This window comes from Tursiops truncatus, chromosome 19 (assembly GCF_011762595.2).
Source record: "Tursiops truncatus isolate mTurTru1 chromosome 19, mTurTru1.mat.Y, whole genome shotgun sequence".
NCBI classification, from domain to species: Eukaryota; Metazoa; Chordata; class Mammalia; order Artiodactyla; family Delphinidae; genus Tursiops; species Tursiops truncatus.
In genome coordinates, this window is record NC_047052.1 from 55,451,409 (window position 1) to 55,465,005 (window position 13,597).

The 13,597-nt window shown below is 52.8% G+C and overlaps 1 protein-coding gene across 10 annotated transcripts in view; it reads left to right on the forward strand.

Moving 5' to 3' along the window:
- Positions 1 to 13,597, forward strand: part of ZNF628 (zinc finger protein 628) — a 62,646-nt gene that overhangs the window by 45,746 nt on the left and 3,303 nt on the right. For 2 of the 10 annotated variants that reach the window (XM_073796222.1, XM_073796221.1), the window contains one exon: positions 12,748 to 12,808. The exons of 5 other annotated variants lie outside the window; for them this stretch is intronic. The gene's annotated coding sequence lies outside the window, so the exon portion shown is untranslated. Of the gene's footprint in view, positions 1 to 9,694; positions 9,836 to 12,747; positions 12,809 to 13,407; positions 13,593 to 13,597 lie in introns of those variants that run through there. 3 more of the 10 variants (XM_033845994.2, XR_012328084.1, XM_033845992.2) reach the window with 3 other exon arrangements.

The window sequence follows — 13,597 nt, forward strand, 5'->3', positions numbered from 1 at the left end:
TCCCCAGTGCCTGACACGCTGCACCTCGGTGAGGCCGCCTGCCCCTGGGCACTCACAGGAAGGCATCAGTGTCCCTATTTCCCGAAGGAGAAACTGAGGTCCGGGCACACAGTCACCCAAAGTCACAGGCAGCTGTGCTGGGGGATTTAACCCACATGGGGGAAAAAACCCTTAGGAGGGAAACTAAGAACTTTGTAAAAGCTCTCATAGTTGTTAAATACTAAAGTATATTATTTCTAAGATCTATTATAAATAACCTTTTTGTCCTCCAAATGACCTTGATAAAATTATCAGCAGCAAATTATAAAAGACTCTGGCTCAAGAAGAGAATATACATAGGAGTCCTTCCTCCCACCCCCAGCCAGGCAGCTTGTGGGATCTTAGTTCCCTGACCAGGGATTGAACCTGCACCCTCAGCAGTGAAAGCGCGAAGTCTTAATCACTGGACCGCCAGGGAATTCCCAACATAGGAGTCCTTTTGTTTATATATATATATATATATATATATATATATATATATATATATATATATTTTGTTTGTTTGTTTGTTTGGCTGCACCAGGTCTTAGTTGCGGCATGCGGCATCTAGGTCCTTGACCAGGGATCGAACCCGGGCCCCCTTCATTGGGAGCGCAGATATTTAGCCACTTCCACCAGGGAAGTCCCAAGGAGTCCTTTTGAAATGAAAGCTATCAAATGTGATATAGTGTAATGTTAGGGAATAATTTTTAAAAAAACAAAACAAAACTCCTTGCCACCACTTGGGAGATCCTGTGTCCTGATTCCATCTTCCATTACCTCACTGGTAAAACTGGGATAAGAAGGTAGCGCAGAGGGGAAATTCTCCAAGCTCACACAGCGAGGAAGTGGCAAGGCCGGGGTCTGAACTTGAGATAGCATAGGCCCGAGATCAGGCCTTTGCTTCCCAGGCCCGCGCACCATCCAGCAATGCCAAAGGCAGCATCGGCACAGCGGTGGCATCCCGGTGGGCAGTGGCCGTGGCAGAGGCCCAGCCAGGTGCAGGGCTCAGGGTGGGGACCACCAGGCAGAGGTTGCCAGAGGTCCAGTCCCTTGGGAGTGTATTGTGAGCTGCAATCAGTGAGGCCAGTAGCAGCGGGTGGACCAGACGTCAAGGACCACCCATGCGCCTCACCACAGCTGAGGACAGGGCAGCGTGGACACAGGTGTGGGGACGTGACGGGCCCCCTGTGCTCCGCCCCCTGTGACTCTCCGTCTGTCTGTGACTCTCACCAGCTCTGGTGTTGTCTCTCCGTCCCCCTTGCTCTCTCCTCCTCTGCCCCCTGGCTCTCCTGCCCCTCGCTGGGTTGTCTGCAGCCCTCTCCTCTTCACTGTGTCTCTGATGACGCCTCCCACCACTCGTGTGCTTCTGGCTTCTCTCACCGTCTCTGTCCCTTTCACCACCTCTCGAGTGTCTCTCAGACTTTGACTGCCTCTCTGTCTTGGTCTGGGCAGACTCGTGTGTGTGTGTGTGTGTGTGTGTGTGTGTGTGTGTGTGTGTGTGTGTGACCGTGTGTCCCCTGGACATACGTGTAGTGTTGTGGGTTGGCATGGAAGGTTTCCTGTCCTGTTGCTCTCAGGCCCAGAGGGGAGGGCCCAGGGTCCCTTGGCAAGAGGCTAGGAGGGAGGTCTCTGGAGGATTGGAGGTCAGGACAGGCAGGGGGCCACCCCTGCATGGCTGGGGCATGACCTTTGCTAACCCAGCTCCAGGAGTGGGCTCATCCAAGCCATCAGAAGCCAAGGGCAACATCTGCTGGCCAGCTCTGTCCCACCGCCAGACCAGCCTGGAATACACTGGGGGCCACCGGCCGGCCGGCAGGGTCTGGCCTGGGGATGTTCCACCAGGGGGCGCCAACGTCCCAGGCTGGTGCTGGGACTCCCCGCTGGAGTGTCCTCAAGGTGTGGCCCCCACTTTTGAGCCCTCCTCCCCCTGTTTTCGATCTTGATAAGAGTTGCTCACAGCTCGGGGCTGGCTTCATCTGATGTTTGTTGAGGACCTGCACTTGCAGGTATGAGAAGGTATTCACAGGCTCCTTTCTCCGATCCCAGCCCTTGGAATTGGGGGTAGGTGGGGCGCATGTAATCATTCAACAAACATTTATGGGGACTTCCCTGGTGGTCCAGCGGTTACAACTCTGCGCTCCCAATGCAGGGGGTCGGGGTTAGATCCCTGGTCAAGGAACTAGATCCCGCATGCTGCAACTTAGAGCCCGCGTGCCACAACTAAAAGATGCCGCATGCCACAACTAAAAAAAAAAAAAGAGATCCTACATGCCGCAACGAAAGATCCCGCTCGCTCAAGGAAGATCCTGCGTGCCGCAACTAAGGCCCAGTGCAGCCAAATGAATAATTTTTTTTTTAAAAAAAGCATTTATGGAGCACCTGCTGTGTGCAGAAGCTGCGGATGCAGTGGTGAGCAAGACAAGCACCGTCTGTCCCTGTAGGAGTCTGGGAGGGAGACGTCTGTAAACAAGAAATTATGGTTCTGGATGTGCTGTGAGGATGCTGAGACTGGACAGTAAGTTGGAGGCCGGATGGGGCAGGGGTGCTACTTCAGTTGGAGAGGCCCACTTTGAGAAGGTTATAATTGTCTTGCAACCTTAATGGAAGAGCTAGCAGCCAGGAGCTTCCCAGTCAGAGGGCACAGCAGGTGCAACGGCCCTGAGGCAGGAGCAAGCTTGAAGGGAGTGAGAGAGGGAGAGCGATGAGAGGAGGTGAAGTCAGAGCAGTGGATGGGGGCCAGACCCGCGGGGCTTTGTAGGCTAGGCAGAAGTTGGGTTATGAGGGCAAGAGTGATGGGGAGCCATGGAGGGTTTGGGACAGAGGTAGTTCCCGGAGCTCAGGGCCCTGCCCCAAACCTCCTTTGCAGGCCTCGCTGACCCTGCCCCTACATCCCTCTCCAGTGTGTGTGTGGGGGAAACTGAGGTGACAGGGCCAGGCTGGGAGCCCAAACAAGGCTTGTCCCTCCTTGCCTCCACCCTGCTATGCTGCAGCACTCTCTTCACCCAGTCCAAGAGGGACTTTGTTCCCCATAAAATTTATTGTAAAAATGTACAGGTGGCAGGTTCCTGGTGTCCCCAGCCCATAACTCAGAGGGGCCAACACTGTCGTATTTGTCTTACATCTTTTCTTCTGAGAAGAGTGATGGACTGAATTGTGTCTTCCCAAACTCATGTGTTGAAGTCCTAACCACCATACCTCAGAATGTGACTGTATTCACAGATAAGGTCTTTAAAGAGGTAATTAAATTACAATGAGGTCAGTAGAGTGAGCCCTACTCCTATATGACTAGTGTCCCTACAAGAAGAGGAAATTTGGACACAGACAGATGCAGAGGGGAGACCATGTGAGGACACAGGGAGAAGGTGGCCATCTGCAAGCCAAGAAGAGAGGCCTCAGGAGAAAACAACCCTGCTAACACCTTGATCTTGGACTTCCAGCCTCCAGAATAGTGAGAAAATAACTTTACGTTGTTTAAGCCACCCAGCCTGTGGCACTTTGTTATGGCAGCCCAAGCAAACCAACACAAGAAGTGTATTTGTTATCTGTGCTGCATAACAAATTGCCACAAACACAGTGGTGTAAAACAACGTGCATTAATTTTCTCACAGTCCCCGTGGGTCAGGAGTCCAGGCACCACAGCTGAGCTGGGTCCTTAGCTCAGGGTTTCACAAGGCTGCAATCAAGGTGCAGGCTGAGGTCAGGGTCCTCTTCCAAGCTCGCATGGCAGAATTCATTTCCTTGCATCTGTAGAACCCTTGGAGGCTGGTGTCTTCAAGGCCAGCAGGAGAATCACTGATATTCCACTGCTCTGACCTCTAGACCCAGCTTTAAAGATCTTGCCTGATTTGATCAGGCCCACCCAGGAAAATCTTCTTGTATTAGTCAGGGTTCTCCAGAGAAACAGAACCAATAGGCTCTATCTTTATCTATCTATTTATCTATCAGTCTATCTAGAGAGATTATATATATTACATATAGAAAGAAATCTAGGAAATTCCCTGGTGGTCCAGTGGTTAGGACTCCGCGCTTTCACTGCTGAGGGCCTGGGTTCCATTCCTGGTTGGGGAATTAAGATCCCGCCTGCCACGCAGCCAAAAAAACAAAAAACAAACAGAGGGGTCTGTTTTCCCCACACAGATGGGACCCTGTGAACTGTCCTCCTCCAGGGAGTCTGCCCTAGTTTCCCCCCAGGCTGGGTGAGGGGTCTCCTCTGGCTCCCATGCCCTGGGCAGCCTCCATGGGCTTCTGACGTGCATGTGAGACTCGCTAGATAGGCCTTGGTTGGAGCTGGACCCTGGGGCTGGAGACCCCGGCCTTGCCCCCAGTTAAGTCCCTTCCTGGTTGCAGGAATCACTTCCAGCTCTGTGCCTGGCCAAGAACCTTCAGAGAGCCTTTATTTACTGCCCCGCCAACCCCAGTGAACTGAGGATGATGCCCCTTCCATGTGGAGAGGCCTGGCAGGGCAGGGCAGGCTCGGGCACCCCATGAGAACCCCTAGAGATGCTGGAAAGGAGCATCCTCAGTCTGTGGGAGGCACAGCCTGGCCCCTTGTTTCCTTCTTCCTGGGACAGCTGACAGCTGTGACTTGGGGACTTCTCTTGCCTGCCCCCTACCCTCCCCCACACTTAAAGTGTATCTCTGCTCTTTTTACTCCACTTATGTGAAAAAGGATATTTTATTTTATTTTTTATTTATTTTTTTATTGGAGTAGAGTTGCTTTACACTGCTGTGTCAGTTGCTGCTGTACAGCACAGTGAATCAGCCAGACGTATACATATATCCCCTCTTTTCTGGATTTCCTTCCCATTTAGGTCACCACAGAGCACTGAGTACAGTTCCCTGTGCTCTACAGTAGGTTCTCATTAGTTCTCTATTTTATACATAGTAGTGTGTATATGTCAGTCCCAGTCTCCCAGTTCATCCCACCACCACACCCCACTTTCCCCCTTGTTATCCATACGTTTGTTCTCTACGTCTGTAGGATATTTTATTTTTAGTCTCTGGCCTTGGGAGTCCTGTCTTTGCCCCAGCCACCTCCTCTGGGGGGTTGGGTGAGGGCTGCTCCAGGGAGAGGTGTCCCCAACCCCAATCCTCTCTTCTCCAGTGAGTGCAGGCTGTGCTGTCACCAAGGTGTTGGACTGAGTGGCCAAAACCAGAATCGAATGTCCACACAGCAGGACAACCCCCACTTCTAGAGGGAAGGGAGGCTGGCCGAAAGGCTCAGGTGTCTGGGGTCCAGGAGCACTGGTGGGGGCACGGTGAGTGGGACCTGAGCCCCCTCCACACTCTGTAATCAGAGTGGGCAGGGCCCAGACTCTGGTCCTGGATGAGCCACTTTGGAGCTGGAGTGCCCCAGAAGCCTGGCACACGTCCCCCACTACCTGGAGTGTGGCTGGTAGGGATGGGTGAGGGAGAGTGGAGAAGAGGGAAGGGCCAGGCTCCCCAATTCCTACCAGGGTTTCTCCTCTCCTTCGACTACTTCCTTGGGATGGGGGTGCAGACCTTGCCAATCCTTTTGGCTGGGATGGGGGTAAATGCAGAGACACCCCCACGTGCACACAGGGCTTGTGGGACGTGAGTGACAACCTTGGGCCCAGGGAAGTGCTGGGTAGGTAGTCTTGGCCACCTTCAAAGACTGCAGTGCCCACTCCCATCCCTGTCCCCCATGGGAAGAATGGTTCACCTGGCTGGCAAGGCAGGGGGCTCAGAGGGACTGGGGCTGGATGGGATGCCTGATCTAGTGGGAGGGGTTGGGAAAAGTACCTGGGGCGGGGTGTTGTTGGCCAGAAATAAGAATGCCTGGGGGGACTTCCCTGCCAGTCCAGTGGTTAAGACTCTGCGCTTCCACTGCTGGGGGCGTGGGTTCAATCCCTGGTGTTTGATCCCCGATCAGGGAACTAAGATCCCGCGTGCTGTGTGGCGCGGCCAAAAAGAAAGGATGCCTGGGGACTGGACAGGCGTATGTCCAGATGTTTGCTTAGTCCCACATCAAGCCTTCACCCACTGCCCCAGCTCTAGACATGCCCCCACGCCCATCTCTCCTGCTGTATTTTTTCTCTGAGACGCTTAGCAGCACATAGCATGGGATACGTGTTATTTATTTATTTATTTATTTAATTTATTTTTAACATCTTTATTGGGGTATAATTGCTTTACAATGGTGTGTTAGTTTCTGCTTTATAACAAAGTGAATCAGCTATACATATACATATGATCCCATATCTCTTCCCTCTTGCTTCTCCCTCCCTCCCACCCTCCCTATCCCACCCGCCCAGGCGGTCACATAGCACTGAGCCGATATCCCTGTGCCATGCGGCTGCTTCCCACTAGCTATCTACCTTACGTTTGTTAGTGTGTATATGTCCATGACCCTCTCTCGCCCTGTCACAGCTCACCCTTCCCCCTCCCCATATCCTCAAGTCCGTTCTCCAGTAGGTCTGTGTCTTTATTCCTGTCTTACCCCTAGGTTCTTCATGACATTTTTTTTTCTTCTTAAATTCCATACATATGTGTTAGCATACGGTATTTGTCTTTTTCTTTCTGACTTACTTCACTCTGTATGACAGACTCTAGGTCTATCCACCTCATTACAAATAGCTCAATTTCGTTTCTTTTTATGGCTGAGTAATATTCCATTGTATATATGTGCCACATCTTCTTTATCCATTCATCCGATGATGGGCACTTAGGTTGTTTCCATCTCCGGGCTATTGTAAATAGAGCTGCAATGAACATTTTGGTACATGACTCTTTTTGAATTTTGCTCTTCTCAGGGTATATGCCCAGTAATGGGATTGCTGGGTCATATGGTAGTTCTATTTGTAGTTTTTTAAGGAACCTCCATACTGTTCTCCATAGTGGCTGAACCAATTCACATTCCCACCAGCAGTGCAAGAGTGTTCCCTTTTCTCCACATCCTCTCCAGCATTTATTGTTTCTAGATTTTTTGATGATGGCCATTCTGACTGGTGTGAGATGATATCTCATTGTAGTTTTTTGTTGTTGTTGTTGTTGTTGTTTTTTCATTGTAGTTTTGATTTGCATTTCTGTAATGATTAACGATGTTGAGCATTCTTTCATGTGTTTGTTGGCAGTCTGTATATCTTCTTTGGAGAAATGTCTATTTAGGTCTTCTGCCCATTTTTGGATTGGGTTGTTTGTTTTTTTGTTATTGAGCTGTATGAGCTGCTTGTATATTTTGGAGATTAATCCTTTGTCAGTTGCTTCATTTGCAAATATTTTCTCCCATTCTGAGGGTTGTCTTTTGGTCTTGTTTATGGTTTCCTTTGCTGTGCAAAAGCTTTGAAGTTTCATTAGGTCCCATTTATTTTTGTTTTTATTTCCATTACTCTAGGAGGTGGGTCAGAAAGGATCTTGCTGTGATTTATGTCATAGAGTGTTCTGCCTGTGTTTTCCTCTAAGAGTTTGATAGTTTCTGGCCTTACATTTAGGTCTTTAATCCATTTTGAGCTTATTTTTGTGTATGGTGTTAGGGAGTGATCTAATCTCATACTTTTACATGTATCTGTCCAGTTTTCCCAGCACCACTTATTGAAGAGGCTGTCCTTTCTCCACTGTACATTCCTGCTACCTTTATCAAAGATATGGTGTCCATATGTGCGTGGGTTTATCTCTGGGCTTTCTATCCTGTTCCATTGATCTATCTCTCTGTTTGTGTGCGCATAGCATGGGATGCGTGTTATTTATTATGTCTTGTTTATTGCCACCCTTCACCCCCTGTAGATTTTGTAAACTCACTGGGACCGAACTTTTGTTGCCCCCTCCCAAGCCCCCGTTGCTATATCCCAGCTCCTAGGGCAAGATCTGGGGAGGGTCCTGGGTAAGGACTGAGAGTCTGGACACTACAGAATCTGGACTGGGTGCCTCTGATAACTTTCTATGATATCTGTGTCAGCTGCAGAGGACTCCACATACAAGGCTCCATGAGAGGTCCAGCTCAGGGATGGATGGGGGGACAACTCCTCTTCCCGGCCGTGTCCCTGGAGAGCCAGACACGGTGTTAGCGTCCCATCACTCACACCACAGGACTGTCACTGCTGTCTTGAAAATGAGCCTGTCAAATCTGCACTTTTTTTTTCCTCCCCAAAGAGGCACCAGGCCCCGAGAGTGGGAGCCAGTTGCTCATAAGGGATCCTCCCTCCATCCCCAAGCCTCTGTTAGCGACCAGAGCCTGATGTGTTGCGGAGCCTTGGATACAGACCCCAGGGGGCAGGGCCTGCAGGTCTCTCCTCTTCCTAGCTTTCCCCTCTTTACTCCTTAACAGCTCAGAACTCTCCTCAGGTGTCCCTCCCCCACCCCACCCCCGCCCCGCCGCCCCCAGTGCCTCTGGCAGCTTCGTTTCTGGCAGGGGAGGTGAAAGCTGAAGTGAGAGGAACGTTTGGGCTGAGCTGGAAGCCAAGGGTTTTATATGCATGAATTCACTGCAGATTTCATAAAGACCCTGCCGGGCAGGGACAGGTCCAACAACTCAGATCACGCCTGAGTCCCAGCCTGCCTGGGGGCCTTGGGAAACTGTATGGGAGGCTGTAAAAATTCGCTCATTCAACAGAGTGCCGTCTGCTTCTGATTAAGCCCCTTGTTGGTTGTTGGGGACACCTGGGTGGCAAAGTCAGACCCCATCCGTCTGTCCTAGAACAGAGATGAGTGCCGCTGAGCATATAATGGGACCCCACCTAGCATAGGGGCTTTCCGGTAGTTGAGAAGGGACGCGGTAAGGGTAGCTGTCAGGCTGAAGAGGGTTGCCTTGGAATAGTGGTTCTCAACCAGGGGACCTGCAGCCAGGTCTGGAGACGGCTGTCATAACGTGTGGTGGAGGGGAGCCGGGTGGCGAGGAGAGCTGTTGGCCTCTAGTGGGTTAGGGTTAGGCCACTATGCTGCTAGCCACCCTACAAGGCACAAGACAGCCCCCACAGTAAAGAAAGACCCGCCCAAATGTCACCAGTGCCATGGTTGAGAAACTAGTTGGATGACTCGCAGAAAAGTCAGTTTGACTTAGAGGCCGAGGCTGGTGAGAGCTGAACATGGAAGGAGGGAGAGGGGATTCAGGACAGCCCCGTTTTCCCCTAAGCCCCCAGGCTGCGAAGGAGGCAGGGGTCCCTGGTGCCCTGGGCAGCCCCCTGCATAGCAGGGCCCAGTTTCCCCAACAGCCGCACTAGCGAGAATGCAACAGACGCCCGGGAACCGCAAGCACGTGGTACCTTTGCGGGGCAGGAAGCACTGCGGGCCTCAGTTTCCCCAACGGGGGAAAAAATGGGAGCCCCGAGGGCCTGGTCGTGGGGCCAGGCCAGGAGTGACCACATCCCTGGTGGGCGACGCCTGCTCGGGAACCGCGCCGCGGGAGAGGATTCTACCACAGACGAGAGGGAGTCGATGCTAATAAAGGGGAACGTGCGACCCTGCGTCCCAACCCAGCTTTCCCCGGCCTTAGGCCGACTCCCGCGACCGCCGCAAGGCCCGAGTGGTCGGGGTCCCGACAGTACTACAACTCCCAAGATGCCTCGCGCCGCCTACGCCAGGAAGGGCCGCCACAGCCGGCGGCCAATGGGGGGTACGGAGGCGGGGCCTCTGCGCACGTGGCGTTCTGACGCACTGACGGCGACGTCGGGGTTTGTGTGCGCGAGAGGCCGCCGATAAAGGTTGGGTGCCTCGCGCCGGGGGCCGTTGGGAGGGAGCGTGCCCCCGCCCCCTCCCCGGCCCCCACTCCTACACCGCCGCTGCAGGGGCCCCGCCTTCCCATCGATCCCCGCGGGAAGGCCCTGGGTCTCCCCAGCTCATTCCCCGGTCGGGGCCGCAGGTGAGAGACCGGAGGGGAGGGGGTGGGGGAGGGACCGGAGGGCGGAGACGTTGGGGAAACGGCGAACGTGAAACCGGAAAGGATGCCTTAAAGGGAAGGGCGCTACTTCACCTCCGACTTTTGTCCGCCGGGCCGGCTTCGACTCTTTAAAGGGCAAGGGGCTGCTTTTTAAAGGGGCGGGGCAGGTTGTGCAGTTTATAAAGAGCTTCCCGCTTCCATCACCCCCCGCCTCCCACCCCCCGAGAATAAATTGTCTCTTTAAAGGTCGGTGACAGTGTCCCAGGTACTGAAAGAAAAGCTTCTGAATCCTAGTGGCTTCAAAGCAGTCCCTAGTTTAGCTCAGAGAAGGTGAAGATGGTTGTGCAGGAGCAGGATCCTCTTAAAGGGGAAGTCGGGCCTGATTGGAAGGGTGTGGCCCGGCCTTTTGAAGAGTGTGCTCTTTACCAGATAAGATGGGTCCCGGCTCTTTCAGAGCACGGATGTCTCCTGTTTAAGGAATGCCGGCCTTCTGAAAGACACGTGCAGCTTCCTGGGATAGCCTCTTAAAAGGATTTGCTTATATTTTAAAGGGGACGCTCATCTTTTTAAAGGGAATCTTTACGGCTTGTGCAAAGGGATGCCCAGCTTTCTTTCATTCAAGATATGTTCACTGAGTACTCACTCTGTGCCAGATATTATTCTAGGCGCTGGGATGCAACAGTGAACAAGATGCCACTAGCATCTAGTGGACCGGGGCCGGGGATACTGCTAACCAACTTGCAATGCAGGAAACAGCCCCCTGTCCAGCTCCAATATCAACAGTGCTGATGCTGGGAAACTCTGATTATAAAGTAGGTTAGAAGGTGATAAGCCCTATGAAGAGAAAAAATAAGTCAAGGAAAGAGAATGCGGCATGCTGGGAGGGGTTGCAGAGTTAGGTAGGGTGGTCAGGGAATAATTCCCCAAGATGACATTTCAGCAAAGACTTGGAGGTGAGGGAGGGAGCTTACTGGATATTGGAGGAAAGAGGGTACTAGGCAGGGGCCTGTGTGGGCCCCCAGGTGGGAGTGGGCATGCCTGACCCGGCCCTGTGACCATGGTGCTCTGAGGGTTGGAGAGGCTAGCAGGACAGTCAGGGAGGGAAGGAAGCCATAAGCCGTGGGAAGTCTGAAGGTTCTTGTAAGGGGTTCGTTTTCTGCTCTCAAATGGGAGCAGTGGAAGGCTTTAGCACAGAGGAATGAAATGGTCTGTCTGTGTTGGCAGTTTCCATTCAGCCTCTGTGTTGGGAACAGACTGGGGTTAGGAAGAGTAAGGGTGGAAACTAGGAGAGCTGTCAGAGGCTGTTGCAGTTGCCCAGGAGGGAGATGTTGGTGCCCTAGGAAAAGGTGGTAATGGGGGACTTGGTGGGAAGTGGCCAGAATCCAAGGATGCTCCTGCTCGAATAGGGGAATCGGCTGACAGACTGGTCATAGAGAGTGAGAGAAAAAGAGGAGGTGAGGATGCCCTGGGACTTTTGGCCTGAGCAAGAATAAAGGTGTTTTTGGAGATGGAGCAGACTGGGAGTGAAAGAGATATTTGTGGGGGACAGAGAGGGGAGAGAGCAGGAACAAAAACTGGACTTAGGTTTTGGGCATGTTAAGTTTGAGTTGTCCATTAGGCATCCAAATGGCATAGTCTAGCAGGGGTGTAGGTTTCAAAGGACAGGTATCAAGTGGAGATCAATTTTGGAATTGTCCAATTTATAGATTGTGAAGTCCCAGGAGTGGGTGAGGGCTTCCAGGGAGAGTGTGGATACAGAATAGGAGGGTTGACAGAGCCCTGGACTCTCCTACATTCACAAGTAGGACTAGCACCCGAAACTGAGAAGGGTGGCAGGTGAGGAGTGCGGTATCCCAGAAGCCAAGGGGACTGGTTTAAGGAGAGAGAGAATAAGGCGTCCATTGACCACTGAGCAGAGACCACTGGATTTAGCAACTAGGAGGCCATGAGTGGAGGGGGCTGGGGGAGGATCTGATTGACAGGGTTTGAGATGGGAAAGAGCATGTATTGATGGCACTTTTAAGTTGCTTTGCTGCAAGGAGACAGAGAGAAATGAGGCCATAGCTGGAGGAGGAAGTGGGGCGAAGGGTTTTTGTTTTTTTAAAGATGGGAGGGCTTCCCTGGTGGTGCAGTGGTTAAGAATCCGCCTGCCAATGCAAGGGACATGGGTTCGAGCCCTGGTCCAGGAAGATCCCACATGCTGCGGAGCAACTAAGCCCATGTGCCACAACTACTGAGCCTGTGCTCTAGGGCCTGCGAGCCACAACTACTGAGCCTACGTGCCACAACTACTGAAGCCCACGCGCCTAGAGCCCGTGCTCCACAACAAGAGAAGGCACCGCAATGAGAGTACCGCACACCGCAACGAAGAGTAGCCCCTGCTCGCCACAACTAGAGAAAGCCCGTGCACAGCAATGAAGACCTAACGCAGCCAAAAAAATGTTTTTAAAAGTTACAAAGATGGGAGACCTGGCTTGTGGGTACACTGATGGGAACGGTCCAGGAGATGAGGAGAATCACTGTAGGTGGGAAGTCAGAGCCTTTAGGCCCAGAAGTAGGCAGGTGGGAGGGGGTAGTGCAGGGTTTCTCAACCTCAGCACCACTGGCATTTTGAACTGATTGTTCTTTGCTGGTTGGGGTTGGGGGTGGTGCTGTAGTGTGCATCGTAGGACGTTGAGCAGCATCCCTGGCCTCTGCCCACTAGATGCCAGGGGCACCTGCTCCTCCAGTCGACAGCCAGATAACCAGAACAGTCTCCAGGCATTGCCACATGTCTGCTGGGGTGGAGGGCGTGGTGGTGGTGGTCGAGGGAGCTTCCACTGCCCCATTGAGAGCCACCAGTGTAGTTGTTGGAAGATGGGAATGTTCTCTTCTGGTTGCTTTTATTTTCTCAGCGACAAGATCAATGGCAGGGTCACCTGCTAAGAGCAAGAGGGGATAGGAGAGAGATTTGAGGCAAGTATCACCTGGTGGGGTGGGTGAGTGGACCAGAGAAATGCAGCATGAGCAGTGCAGGGTGTTGGGGAAGGAGCTTTGAGATCCTTGGGCATGAATGCAAAAGGAGGCTGAGGCCAGCCAGTTTCCAGTCACCAGCAGCATCTGTGCTGTATAAGGGGGGCAGTGAGGGTGTGGATGAGGGGGCGGAGGATGCAGAGCCCACAGGATCAATGGGTGGTAGATATGGTTGAACCTAGGGGTTCTGGGTTAGGGTCCCAAGAGGGAGTGGCGGAGCAGGATGAGTGGCGGTGGAGAGCGGATGCTCACAGAGGCTTTGTCTGTAGTGAAAGGTTTGGGGGATGGCAGCGGAAGCGGGTATTGAGGCAGGATGGGGAGGAGGTCTTTAGAGGGACCAGAGGATCCAAAGCGCGTGCTAGAGACCCCAGCCTTCTTCAAAGACACTGCCTGTCTCTAGAGGGGCTGAACATAGCCGGAAAGGCAGCACCTGGCCTCATAAAGGCCACGTCCAGTGGTCCAGCCTCCTGGAGGAGATGGCTGGCATGGTGGTGGTGGGGGGTAAGCAGCTCTTCCCAATTTGCCATAAGTTTCCCTTTTAGCACCCAAAGCCTTCCATCGTGGGAAGCCTCTCCAGCCAGAGCTGACCTGGACTCTAGGAAGCCGTAATCCTAAGGGATGTGTCCCGTGCCTCTTACAGGGCCAGCCCATGGGTTTGGGGTTGAGATAACCCGGTGTGTGGGCGGAGGTGGGGGGACCACCCGCCCTCGCCTGACCCAGAATCCCTCCTCA